This window comes from Rhinatrema bivittatum, chromosome 5 (genome assembly GCF_901001135.1).
Source record: "Rhinatrema bivittatum chromosome 5, aRhiBiv1.1, whole genome shotgun sequence".
Classification (NCBI taxonomy): domain Eukaryota; kingdom Metazoa; phylum Chordata; class Amphibia; order Gymnophiona; family Rhinatrematidae; genus Rhinatrema; species Rhinatrema bivittatum.
In genome coordinates, this window is record NC_042619.1 from 169,216,961 (window position 1) to 169,231,389 (window position 14,429).

Genomic DNA, 14,429 nt, shown 5'->3' on the forward strand with positions numbered 1-14,429 from the left:
AGATGACGTCACCTCTTCAGGGTATTTAAACCTGGCCCCAACTTCAGCTCTTCGTCTCAGCAACAGGTCCTGCTCAGCCTTGAGTACATTGTTGCTTGTACCTGATCCTGCCATCCAGTTGCCTTCCTGATCCTGCCTTCCAGCCCTGTCTTCCTGATCCTGCATTCAACTTGCCTAGCTGATCCTGTGTTCCTGTCCCGGCTCCGTTCTTGCTCCTGCCCTCGGACTGACTTCCCAGTTTTGACTCCTGCCTGGTACTTCGTCTCCGCTTGATCCCTGCCTGTCCTGACCTCCGGCCTGTCTCATCATCCTGCCTGTTTGCTGCCTGCCCTGACCTCTGACCTGTCCCTGGTTTCACCTGTCCGCCGCCTGCCTCGACCCTACCTACCTGATGTCACCCTGCCTTCTCCTGGACTCCTTGACGTGAGAGTCCTACTGGTCCCGGCACCCAAGGGCTCAACCTGAGGGGAACGTGGACTGGTGTAGGTGAAGCTCCAGTTGGATCTTCTCCACATGTACTGCCTCCCGATGACTAGGACCACTGGGGGCCTTCCCTTGGTGGTGGTACCAACCTCGTCTCGGCTCAAGTGTCCACAGATGCAACATTGACCTTACTTTGAGTTGATGTCATAGCATGAGCCTGCTCTGTGGATTTCTTTCCCACAGTTACAGATGATGACCTCAGGAGAGCAAAGGATAATGAGGGTCATGTATGTTAAAATGAAGCTGAAAATGTATTATGAAATTCTGAGTGACTGTCAGACTAAAAACTTGCATACAAGGGTTTTAGTTGACTTTTCCAAAATATGCAGAACTTCTACGCCTCATTTTAAACACTGGTAAATAAAATATAATTACAACCAAAATAGGTATATAACATTCCATCTGAAATGCTGTATTTCTAAATCATGTCTTTAGAGGAATCTACCTGTTCATTTTTCATTTTCTTTTCATCTTAGAATAAAAGTGTTATTGGACTTAATTATTTTCAAGGACAGATGTATGTGTAATTTAAATAGATTATTTTATCTATATCACTTTTATAATCAATTATCTATGAAAGACAGAGTTTCATATACTAGTACTTAAAATTTAGATAGATTTAAAAAACATTGATCAAACTTTTATTATTGCTATTAAACATATTCAATTTTATTATACTTTTATGTAATATGTGCTTCATTAAAAAGACTTACAGCCACTGAGAATCTTGCTGTAATAATTATAAAAAGCAATAATATAGTTAAAAATATAACAGTTAAAGTTTAATTGGGATAAGAGTTCAGTATTACTCCTTTATTAATCCTTTCGTCTCATGCTAAGCACTTCTACTCTTTGATCTTTCTGTTTTCATCACTTTTAAGTCTAAGTCCTTAGAGAAAATTAAAATTCAGAAAGTTAATAATTAGGAGGATGGGCAGACAAAAAAATAATTTTAATTTTTAAAAGACCTATGAGGGGTTTATGTGCATAAAATAGCAGTATTATATGCGTGTATATGGGCCAAGTGACTTTTCAGAAGATTGAAAATATACATATCTGCTGATGTCATGCACAAAATTATGCACAAAAATGGGGCATTTCAAGAGCATTCTGGGGCAGGGTCTGGAAATTCGTGCACATCAACATATTCTGTAAGCAGAATGTGTGTACACATCCATCATTGTGTATACTTTTACACCTGCCTTTTAAACTACAGAATTTAAACCTCACAACTTTTGGGACCTGGTGGTCGGTTTAGTGGCTGGTACTGGAGATTGTTGTTTGTTTGCTGTTGAATCATTCTCCAAGGCAAGCAGGATGTCAGTCCTCCCACATGGGTGACATTATCAGATGGAGCCTGGCCTGGAAATTTGATCTCAAAGATTCTAGAGCGTTTAAACATGTCCTATTGAGCATATGCAGCTGTAGTTATCACCCTGCCCCCTAGGCAGAGTCCTTCAGTCTCTTTTTTCCCACGGAGTCGTGTGGTTGTGAAAACTGTGTGGTCACTATATTCAGATTTGTTCTCTCCTCACAGTTTTTGTTGTAATTTTTTTATGTTTTTTTTTTCTCTTCCTTTTTGCCAGAATTATAGTTTGTGTCCTCTCCTTGCTCGATTGTTTCTGTGATTTTTGCTGATAGGACTGACATAATGCAGTTTGTGTGATCTGTGTAGGCTGCTGATCGCGAGACTCCCTTGAGTTCTACCACGGCAGAAGTTCCGTGTCATTTCACTGATTGGTTGGCATCGATGGAGGCTCGGACAGTGAAGGGATCAAGGACCTCACCATTCCTGTGGGGGGAAAAAGCTCATCCTTCCCACGTTCTAAGGAACTAGTCACCACGGCAGAAGCCCTGGACAATGTAACCTCACCTCTTGCTTGCCAGTGATGGCAATGCAGTCTCCTTATGAGAGAGGGTGAGCAGAAGCCTGGGCAAGCAGCATTGCTGTTGCACCTTCAGTGCCATGCCCAGTATCAGTTGCCCATGCACACCAGTGCCAGGGCAACAATGGTCTGATTTGTCAATATCAGGACTGCACTGGTGCACTGTGGTCTCCTTTGATGCCATCGAGGTGATTGACCAATCTCGACGTGCATGCTGTGAATTGCCCTGGTTGGTGGTGGGAGCCCTTCCATACCGTAGGTGTTGGCAGGCACTGTCATGTGCCGTAGATGCCATCAAGCGCTATCAACTCTTGTTAAATGAGAGAAAGGACATGGACCCAAGTATAATTGAGTGCCAAGGGCCTTGATGTGGTAGAGTAGTGGCACTGATCTTGAGCGTTATGTTCTGGGCTGCATCAGACACCAGGATTACCTTCGAGCCCCATGTTCACTCTCGATGCCATCGGAGTTGCCTTCAGTGAAATCGAGGTCCATGGCCATCCTTGATGACATTGAGGTGCAGGGCTGCTCTTGAGGCCATTGAGTGCCATGGAGGTTAATTAGGCATGCTTGCTAGTGAATGCCATACATGGCTGCTCTCGACAATGTTGACATTGTCAGCAGAGGGCACTGGGTTCACCATTGAACATCTGGTTGCCTTTGAGGCTGTCAACCACTGGAAAGCAGGGGTCCAGAGAGCCCTCAAATGCCATGGAAGCCCTAGGCAGACAGGGGCTTTGGTAATGGGGTGGCCAGAATGCAATATGGCCTGATGCCCTTGAAGCTGTCGAGCACTGGGGCACCAACAAGCCTCATTGCAATGTCCAGAAGGGACACCGAGGGGCATCGATGGTGTGACGCTATCGTGTGCAGTAGGCGCTGATGCTCTCAGGCACCCGGAGCTACCATACAGCTCCAAAGGTGCTGGGGTCATGAGGCATTGGTGGCTGCAGGGCTTCTAGCATCATCAGTGCTGCCGAGCACTGGAGTTGCTGTCGAGGCTAGAGTCAGCCATAGACACTGGCATGGACGCTGTCAAGCCCGCAGCATCAATGTCCTTGTGTGCATAGCTGAGCTGAGGGGAGCTATCAAGGACACTGGCCATCATCAATTCCTTTGTGGTATTGCTGGACCATCAACACCTGTGGGCACTGATCTCCATCAGTGCCACCAACCCTCAGATATATTCAGTCTGCAGGGTTCGCAAGTCATTGGCAAATTCGGGTACCATGTGTACTATGGTTGCTTCCCAGTGGTTGCATTTTTAAAAAAGCCAAGCTTTACAGAAAAAAAAGATGAAATGGAATGCTCTTCAGCATCAAAAATGAGAACCAAACCAAACTAGCAGACATTAACAAGGATAGGAGTTCCTAGTGTATCTGTCTTTGGGGCCAGCAACCTAACAACAAACAACTTGAAACTGGATAATATATCAGCATTGTCATTCTGCAAGCCCAGTACATTTGATGCACTCAAAGAGATATTAAATATAAGGCAGTGCAAAACTAGTAAGATTGATGTTTGGTATTCTTTCATGTGCACATTTTTTTTTGTTCACACTAGACTGAATATGCAAATACATGATCGAATATGGATGTACTCAATCAAATATGTTTGTACTAAAGGGCTAAAAAGGTAGATTTTAAAAGGCTTGCATGAGGCAAATCAGAAGATATGCGCGTGACTCAGCCGTGCGTGTGCCGCGCAGAATTTAAAAGGCCCGTGGCCATGTGCGTATCTCCTGGTACGAGCATAAACTTGGTTTGGTGAAAAAGGGAGCGGGACATGGGTGTGGTCAGGGTGGGGAATGGGTGGCCTGGGACTGCACCCTTGACATCAGTTATGTGCTCTAATGCACGCTGGGATCCCACAAGCGCATAACTTGCTTCTGCTATGGACAGTATGTTAGTAATGAAAAAAATAAAAAGGGTAGTCGGTGGGATTTTAGGGGTCGGGGCTAGTAGGGTAAAAGGGAAGCAAGTTAGGTAGGAGGTTTAGGAAGTCTGTGCCTTTACTGAGATGAACTGAGAGGGAATTGGGAAATAGGCCTATTACGTTCCCGTACATACGTCCTAAATCCTCCCTTAAGTGCTCGAGATGGGATTTGCGCGCAAATGCGCATATTGATATACAATTGTGTGCACATGTACATGTGGCTAGCTGATTTTATAGCATGTATTCATAAACACGCGCATGTTATAAAATTGGCGCTTCCACGTGCACGCACTGGCAAATGCACGCACATTTGCGCCTGTGAGTGGCTCTTAAAATCTACCTTTAATTTTAAAAGCCCTGCGTGCCTCGTGGATTTTAAATGGCGCGCAGCCACGCGTGTATCTCTCGGTACATGCACTAGAGCAGTATGAGCCAAAAAGGGCTGGGTATGGGTGGGGCGTAGGCGGGCCAGGACAGCACAACTAAGGCACTCTCCCACTGATGCACCTGCCAGGAACGCTGCACTCGCGCAACTTACTGCTGCTCCAGACAGCAGGTAAGGAATAAAACTAAAAATAGAAGGGTAGTTAGTGGGGTTTTAGGGGTCAGGGCAGATGGGGAAAAGGGAGGCAGGTTAGCTAGGGGTTTTAGGACTGGAGGGAACTGGGGAAAGGGCCTATTGCATTGCTGTGCATATCTTGTAAAATTTTTTCCCCTTATGCACGTCAGTAGGCAATCGCATGCACACGCGTGCAAAAATATAAAATCGGGCACGCATGTGTGTGCGGGTAGTGGATTTTTTAAATTGTGCGCGTCCATGTGCGTGCGCTGGGAACCGTGCACACATGGACACCTGTACGCAGGTTTTTAAATTTACCTTTAAGTGAATGTGTATGTATTAAATCAATTTAGTGCACACTAAATGGGATTTTACATGAATTAAGAATTGTAGTGTGTGCTAAAACAAGACAACATGGAACAAAGCAAAAAATGCAATGAAACATATTTTTCAACTGTACACCCCCTAGACACTAAAAGATACGTGCGCGGCCTACATTTGTGTGCATGTTATAAAATCAGGGGTGTGCGCAAGGGGGTGCACACTAGTGCAACTTGCACACGCTGAGCCCTCGGGGAGACCATTGGCTTTCCCCGTTCCCTCCGAGGCCACTTCGAAATCGGAGCGGCCTTGGAGGGAACTTTCCTTCCCCCCCCACCTTCCCCTACCTGTGCCGCCCCCCAGCCCAAAAAAAGAAAAATCCCTTATCTTTGTTGAAGAGGCAGGCATAACTTGTGCGCGCTGGTCAAGTGCCGGTGCGCGATCCCCCGGCCCAGCGGCCTTACGGAGGCTTCTGGTCATGCCCCGGGTCTTACACGCGTCCCGGGGCTTTATGCACACCACCAGGCCTTTTGAAATAGGCCCAGCACACGTAACCCTCCCTTCGCGCGTAAATCCTTCTAGATTTACGATCGTAGGGCTTTTAAAATCTGCCCCTAACTCTCTGGGCAAAGTAATGGCTTTTGGGTCTGGGCAGGTATACAGTCAGTGGCCTCGACCACCACATATTGTCAATCCCAAATACTAGGACCTGCTTTTTCAGTATATTCATCCCTTTGAAATGTTCTTTCAGTCATATCTTCACTAAAGTAGAATCAAGTAGAAATTGTTTCTTTGTTTAGGAACATCAGTTGACTATGAGAGCAGAAAACTGTATATACTAAAATTACAGAAACGTGTTCTTTTTTCTTGATACCATATGACAAATTTGCTTTATCTTCATGAGTCCCTCTTCCTTGGTGTTATCATTTTGTAACATTGAAGGTTATAAAAATTTTAATCCTTAGAATAAAAGTTTAATACATGACTGGAAGCTGGCTTCTGAATAAAAATATTTGAAAGCATGAAATAAAAAAGCTTTCAAATCATGTGTTAATAATTCATGCAGGCAGAGCCAGCTGCAATGAAGGTTGGAATATAGGGGCAGGAAGGCTGTCCAAAGGACACCACAACCATTGTGAAAGTTCTCTTATTATTTATTAGTAGAGGTATAATTGATATGTAAAACTTATATTGAAATATTAAAGTGTATTAATATTTATAACATATCAGGGGGTCAGAAAGCAGGTATTACATTACAACCAAAGAAAGAAAAAAGTATAACAAATACATTAATAAATACATTTCTATCATCATTATCATTACAAAGTAGTACTCAGGTCAAGTTTACAGTAAGAAAACTCAACAATATTACAATAAAAATAAGAAATTTATAATCAAAGCAATAAAATCAAATAAATAATTAGCTTGCAAACTAATCGATTTTATTGTACAAAACACTTTATCAATAGTGCATAAAATGAAATTAAGCAAAGGTCTACAAAAACAGCCAAGTTTTGATAGTTTTCCTAAAATTGGACAGTTCCTCTGGAAACTGAAACTCTTGGGAGACGATTCCATAATAATGGGGTAAAACTGGAGAAAGCCTTCTTCCCCATATATATCAATTTGATGTCAGCTGGACCAGGAGCTTTCAGGTGATCATTCATATCATATCATTACTAGCTCTCGTGCGCATTGTTTAACCAGTGAACGTTCCTGTCTTGCACTGAAGAAATGAAAACACAATCCTACATAAGAAGCAAAGATTGGACTGGTAGCCATGTTTAAAGTTGGTCCTCTTATATTATATTTCAATTAATTTTATGTTAATTATTGAAGCGAAAAAATTTCAAAGGATTATAGAAGACAAACCAAAACTATTAAAATGTCCTCAAATTCAAGTGGCTATCTATCTATTAGAATGCACAGAAGGAGAGAAAACCCTTACTAAGAGGATCTAAACAAATATAAAGAATGAAAATGCATTACATTAAAAATTAAACAATTGCTTGGAAGGAAAGTGGAAAAAAAAGGAGCAATGTATAAATTCATTAGCTTGGCAAGAAAATGCAAAAGTTAATGCTGTGTACAAAGTGAAAGGAAACAGACCTTCCCAAGCTTACCTACTGAAGCTTGAAATAAAGATGCATTATTCCTTCATTAAAATATCATGAAATGTAAATAAAATTGTAGATGAACTATTTCTCCTTACAAAGATTTTTTTTGTATAACAATGTTTCATGAAAATTCACCCTCTTTCTTCACCAAACAAAAGGTTGGAGATGCTGGGCAGGGAGGTGGAAGAGAGAGAGAACGTGGGGGCTGTTGAGCAGGAAGGGGTGAGAAACAGGGGAGTTGGACATAGAGGGGAGGAAGGGATAGGGAGGGTTGAGCAGGGGAGAGAGGGACCACAGGGAAGAGGATTTGGGGGTCAGGAATACTGGACAGGGATGTGTGAGGGTATGATTGAAATGGAATAATTGGGAGAAATGAGGGATGATGGGAGCATTAGAGGTGTGCATCCGTTTTCCACGTATTTGTAATCCGCAACTTATTTTGTCCTATCTGTTAAATACGTGGGGAGGTGAAACGCATCGCGACTCCCCACGTATTTAACAAATTTCTGTTTTATTCGGCCTCCTAAATAAAAATTTAAACCCCCCACCCTCCTGACCCTCCCAAGACTTACCAAAACTCCCTGGTGGTCCAGCGGGGAATCCAGAAGCCATCCCTGCATTCTCACACCCTCGTTTGCCGGTTTCATCACGGCGCCGATAGCCTGTGTCACAGGGGCTACCGGTGCCATTGGTCAGCCCCTGTCACATGGTCACCTGCGCCATCTTGTGCTCCTACCATGTGACAGGGGCTGACCAATGGCACCGGTAGCCCCTATGACATAGTATGGGCAAAGGCTATCGGCGCCATTTTGAGTATTGGCATCGGACGGCCGGCATGCAGGAGGTCACTCCCGGACCCCCGCTGGACTTTTGGCAAGTCTTGTGGGGGTCAGGAGGCCCCCCCAAGCTGGCCAAAAGTCCCTGTGGGTCCAACGGGGGTCCCGGAACGACCTCCTGCACGCCGGCCGTCCAATGCCAGGACTCAAAATGGCGCCGATAGCCTTTGCCCATACTATGTCACAGGGGCTACCGGTGCCATTGGTCAGCCCCTGACATATGGTAGGAGCACAAGATGGCGCCACTGACCATGTGAAGGGGCTGACCAATGGCACCGGTAGCCCCTGTGACACAGGCTATCGGCGCTGTGATGAAACTGTCAAACGAGGGTGTGAGAATGCAGGAATGGCTTCTGGATTCCCCGCTGGACCACCAGGGAGTTTTGGTAAGTCTTGGGGGGGGTCAGGAGGGTGAAGGGTTGTCGTTAATTTTAATTTTAGCCGGGACACGAATTTAACTCGCCGTATTAACGCATCGGGGCGCCATACGGCCGAATGTAACGCATTTGTGCCCCGACGAATCCGAATCACGAATGCAACGAAAACTTTTTGGCTGCACATCCCTAGGGAGCATGGAGGGAGAGTGACAGAAATGTGAATTTCTTCTCTCTTTGTACTTTGCTTAGTGTAGGAAAATATTTTTCTGTTTCTATTTTTCCAGTTTTTCATTGCATGCAGAGTGGCTTTTTTGGGGTTTCCATTCCAGTTTTTATCTCCACATTTGTAATTTGTAATATTTTATTCTGTATTTGGTGAAGGCCTGTTCTGTGTGTGTGATGGAGTTGAGGTATTTTAGCATGTAGGCATTTGTATCAGTCCTATTTGTTGTATTTTCTCAATAAGACAAGCATTGGTGGAACCCTTTTCATTGGTAGGGCTATTGCTGTTTCAGTCCTCGGAGTTAGTGCTGTTATGGTATAGCAGGTTTGCTATACATGTGCTGAGCATTTTTTTTCAAGTTTTGTATTTTACAATGTGCCTGGTAGTAGAGAGAGATCTTTTTCAGATACTGAAATGATACCGGTATCAAAATATCTTTTTTTGTATATGAGTTGTCTGGGGAAATATCCTAGTTCTGCAATGTGCCTGTTATTGGGGGGTGGTGGAATTCCTGTGGATGCAGAGTATATGTTTAAATTTATCTCCATGATGGTCATGTGTTCAGTGTGTCACTCATGTGAGCATCATTTCTTGATACGCCTTCTGCAATATAGCAAATAAAAATGTTGAAAAGAATCGGTCCAAGGACCAATCTCTGTGACAGGACAGGTCCAGGAAGTTAGCTTCCCTCTCCCCAGCAGACTTGAACCCTGATAAACAGGGTCACTGTGGATAATGTCAGCAGCACAAACAGGGATATTGCTACAGTTGCCTTGTCTTCTTCATTCTTCTGCAGTCTCTTGCAGTTTATGAATGCTAACCTTTTTTTCTTTTTTCAGCTACTACTTTAGAAAACTTCAGTGACATCTTTTTCTTCTTTCCTTTATTTACTTTCCTAACAAACAGGTTAGTTGCCCTTACAATATCTCCATTTAGTTTTGCCAACTACTCTTCTATTTCTCCTAGATCTTTCCATTCCAAGAACCACATAGGTTCCATTACCAGTTGATGAAACAATTCTCTCTGCAGAGAATCCAAGATTTCTCTGCTTCTAGATCACAAAGCAGCTGGGATTTCCCAGTCAACATGCAGAAGACTGAATTCACCTAACAATAGCTAGTGAAGTGCAGCCCCACAATTTTTGGTTCCATATTTATTTTTGTTTTATTTTTATTCAGTTTGTGTAATTTTTTTTTTATTCAGCTGGCCTGCCAAAGCAAACAAAAAAAGTAAACAAGAAAAAAAATCCCTAAACAAAAAAAAATCTGAATCAATAAAAAAAAAGTGGCCCCTGCATCCTTGGTAGGGCCTTCCCAAGCTAAAAATTGCCTGGGCCTGGCTCTGAGGCTGGGGCCTTCCCACTATGTAAAACCTCTAGGGCTGGAAAGATCTTACATTAATTTGGCACCTTCCACTGGTGCGGCTGGCACCATTTTGATGTACATTCTGAGCTATGGCTGTATATCAAAATGGTGCCAGCCACACCAGAGGAAGATGCCTAAGTGATATCTCAGTGGCACTGGCTTCTAGGCAAATGGCTCTATTTTTAAAGCAATGGTACCCAGTCAGGTGTAACTGGGCATCTCTCTTGCCCAATTACAAGCAGGATTTAGGAAGGGGGTAAGGGCCAAGGTGGGAGCTCCTCAGCCCCAGCAGTTTTACATGGGGGAGATCCCTAGGCTCAGCTTCAGATAATGCCTTGGTGCAGGGTCCAGCTCAGGCCTAGGTCTTGGTGCTGGGTGCGGCTTGCTGATAGGCCTTGCCACTGGGCATGGGTAGCTTTTTTTGCATGGAAGCCAGAGCTGCCTGAGGCCCTTTTTTCAAAAAATGCCACAAATATGAAAATACTTTTATGTTTGCTCCATAAAGAACAAACCGAAAATGGCATCATTTGTTGCATTTTTTCATTTGTTAGAAACAAATGCACATCCCTATCAATGGCACCTCATCTTTCATAGCAAATTTGTGAATATCCCTCTAACAAATGTCTATCCATTTTATCTTTCTGCAATGGAAGTCTGTATATTGTACCAATATAAATAGATATGACCCAACTTTGCCTTTTATCAAGATTCTCCTTCATTTTTCTAGCATAGACATTGGGAGATGGTCTTTGTCATCCGCCAGTTGAACTGACCAGGAGGAGTGACATTTTCTCTGCTTTGCAGTAGAGGTGAATTGAGGAGTGGATTTTTTTGAGAGTTTGAGGATTTTGCTATTTTGGGATTTTAAGTGGAACCAGTTCCTAACAGAAGGGATGACCCTCAGCATTTGGAAGGGGCTGGCTTTCCCTTTGCTAAGAGATTGAAACAAGTGGTGAAGAGAGCGTTGAGGTTTTTGAATATTCCAGTAGGAGTTGTATCTGCTTTGATTCCGAGGTCTAGTTTTTGGAATAAGGGGATTGTTCTCCACTCTAATCTTCTTCTGGACGTAGCATATTTTAAGTGTCTTAAATAAATAAAAATTAATAAATGAATGAATGAATAAGAAATGCAAGGAGGAGAGGCATGGATAAGGAGACCAATGGCTTTTCTTATACTGATTTTTCCTCATGTCATTTTTGATCTTTACAATTCTTGCCTGGATTTCGATTTATAAACGAAAGCAAATTTTTGTTGAACACCAGTTTGAACTCAGAGACTCTTTCTTTCATTTGAATCATAAACTGTGAGTGGAAAGTATGCTGGCATTGTTCTTTTATTTTGTTCCCTTGGGGGTTCTTTTGGTCCCTCCTGTGGAACCCCTTGCATAGCAAATAACAGCGTTTGGAGATGGCAGTGAATCATCCACGGACATGTCCACGCCAAGGGCCCAGGAAATTATGTTTCCCATCTGCTGGATGAACCCTGGCATTGTAGCTCCCCAGATGTAGCACATTGCCCAAATGGGAGACCCGCTAAATAGATCTCTTATTCTTCCTTTCCAGATTAATCCACAGTGCTTCCTCCTTACTACTTATATTTTCAGGTTTGTTTGTCCATCTGTCCATCTGTGATGCTGACATCAGAGGCAGGATTAACAGGTGGGCAGGCAAAAGGGAAATAGGAGCTCAGGAGCTGGAGGAGAGAAAATGAAGAGGGGCTATCAAGGATGCCAGGTTCAACCAGCCAAAAAAGAGGAACCTGCCCCAGAAAACTGAGGAGCATGGCTGGTGGGGAGGCAGACCTTTCCAGCAGAAGAAGAGGAACGAGCACTGGTAAACTGAGGAGCATGGCTGGTGGGGAGGCAGACCTTTCCAGCAGAAGAAGAGGAACGAGCACTGGTAAACTGAGGAGTATGGCTGGTGGGGAGGCAGACCTTTCCAGCAGAAGAAGAGGAACGAGCACTGGTAAACTGAGGAGCGAGGCTGGTGGGGAGGCAGACCTTTCCAGCAGAAGAAGAGGAACGAGCACTGGTAAACTGAGGAACGAGGCTGGTGGGGAGAAGAAGAGGAACGAGCACTGGTAAACTGAGGAGCATGGCTGGTGGGGAGGCAGACCTTTCCAGCAGAAGAAGAGGAACGAGCACTGGTAAACTGAGGAGCATGGCTGGTGGGGAGGCAGACCTTTCCAGCAGAAGAGGAACGAGCACTGGTAAACTGAGGAGCGAGGCTGGTGGCAAGCCCAGGCCCAGCCAGCCAAAGAGGACACAGCACCAGAGAAATGGAGCTGAAAGAACTGAATGGAGCCCAGATCCTACCGGCTGATGAAAAGAAGGACACTTATGAGTTTAACAATGAGGCTGGTGGGGAATCTGGGTCCTGCCAACTGAAAAAGAACAGCAGCTATCAGTGACTGTGTTGTGGTCTGTGATGGAGGGGGAAAAAGAGGGAGGAGGAGGAGGAGAGAGGAGCAGTAGGGAAGGGTAGGAAAAAGTAGGAGACAGAATGGGTGGGTGGTAGAGTGGACCCACCACACCAACCCACACAGACTCACATCCCAAAACTCCACTAACACTCACACACACACACACACACACACACTATGACCCACACAAAACTGACACAAACACCCCACACATAGTTCCCCACCTATACACACCCCTCATAAATTCATGCACACACTGATATCCCACATCCAAATACAACCCTATGAACTCCCCCCCATACACTCATATGTCTACTCACATATGTTCCCACCTTCCACACTCCTGACACACACTCACCACCAATCTGCAAACACCTCAGCCACCCACCCTCACATATAATCACCTCACACCCCTTCACATATTGCACTAGCCCCTCTCCCTCTCACACACATCTCACACACATATACATAAAATGTGCTCTTTGAAATTGTCATACAGTCATAGAAAAAATACAGCTTGCATTCAGTATTTTGCATAGAGATAAAAATAAACACTCTATTAGTAATGTAATTGGTATCTAAGTGACACCATCAACTTCTGTGAGACCTGGACATGGCCCTAACACCTCATGTATAAAAATAACTGAATCATTTAATAGATGAATGCATCTGTTTGGATTTCTAATAGTACGATAAGTCAAGCTCCACTCACATGCTGCCATTGGCGCGCCATTGAATTAACTGAGCTGATTCTAAAGAAACTGTCATTACTGTGTGGTGAACCATGTTATTATGTACAATTTCAAAGCTTAAAATGTTCTTTTGTGCAGGGTGATAGTATCTAAGCTTAACAAATGTTTTGCAGTGTGAAAGTGGCTGGTTTTTAGCATCATTTGAGGTGACTAGTTTACCCTTAGAAGATCCTAAACATTTTTGTTCTTCAAACTGGTACTGTTTTATCACTTTTAAAAGCTTTCCTGGGGTTTTATTACATGCACAATTCTGATGTGCTGGTCTTTTATTTATTCACTCTAAATAAAATGAATTACATGTATAATTATATTACTTTTATTAGTGTGGCATAGACAGGCACTTTTACACCTGCTAAAGAGCAAGTGTAAATGTGTAGGTGAACATTTATGCAAATACCTTTGAAAATTGAAAGTATGCATGGAAATGACTTCCCCATTCCCACTCTGCCCCCAGAAATGCCCCTGTGTAGTACGTGTAAGCCAAATGTATGAAATTGCTTCCGTGCAGACTTTTACCCTGGGGTTAAGTTTAAAAAAACCCGTTTTTGTGGGTAAAGCCATGCATGTAAATGCTTTTGAAAATTATTCCCATTCACTTTAGTGGCATGCATTGCAGTGTGACAAATTCTGCTGGTGCTAATCCTGAGCATAGTTTTGGTATGACACAAGTTGTGGCACACCCTGGGGATGGGGATGAGATTCCTCTCATACTCTACCACCAGGGATGTTAGGCGGGTGGTATCCATGGTGGTGAAGCTGGGCTGTCTTGTGAGTGCTAGCATTGCTGAAACATGCCTAATGAAGAATCATATGTTGATCAGCATGGAAAATGCACATGAACAGTATGTGCAAATTTGAGCATATATAGCAAACCACAAACAAATGTATGCAAATGTACATGCACAAATTCTGTGTTAAACATATGTGTATTTTATACCGTGTACACAAATGCATGTGCACAATCTAAAATACATACACATGACTGCACGAGCCCATATGCGCATGAATATGGGCTCATTTATGTTTGTTTGCAAATTATCCTCTTAGTAAATCAGGCCCATAAAGGTTTTAATTTTGGAGGAAAATTTGGGTTACCTAATTTTAAAATGATCTGGGAAGAGCGGAGGCAAGGTGTTCCAGTTTGCGAAAAATTAG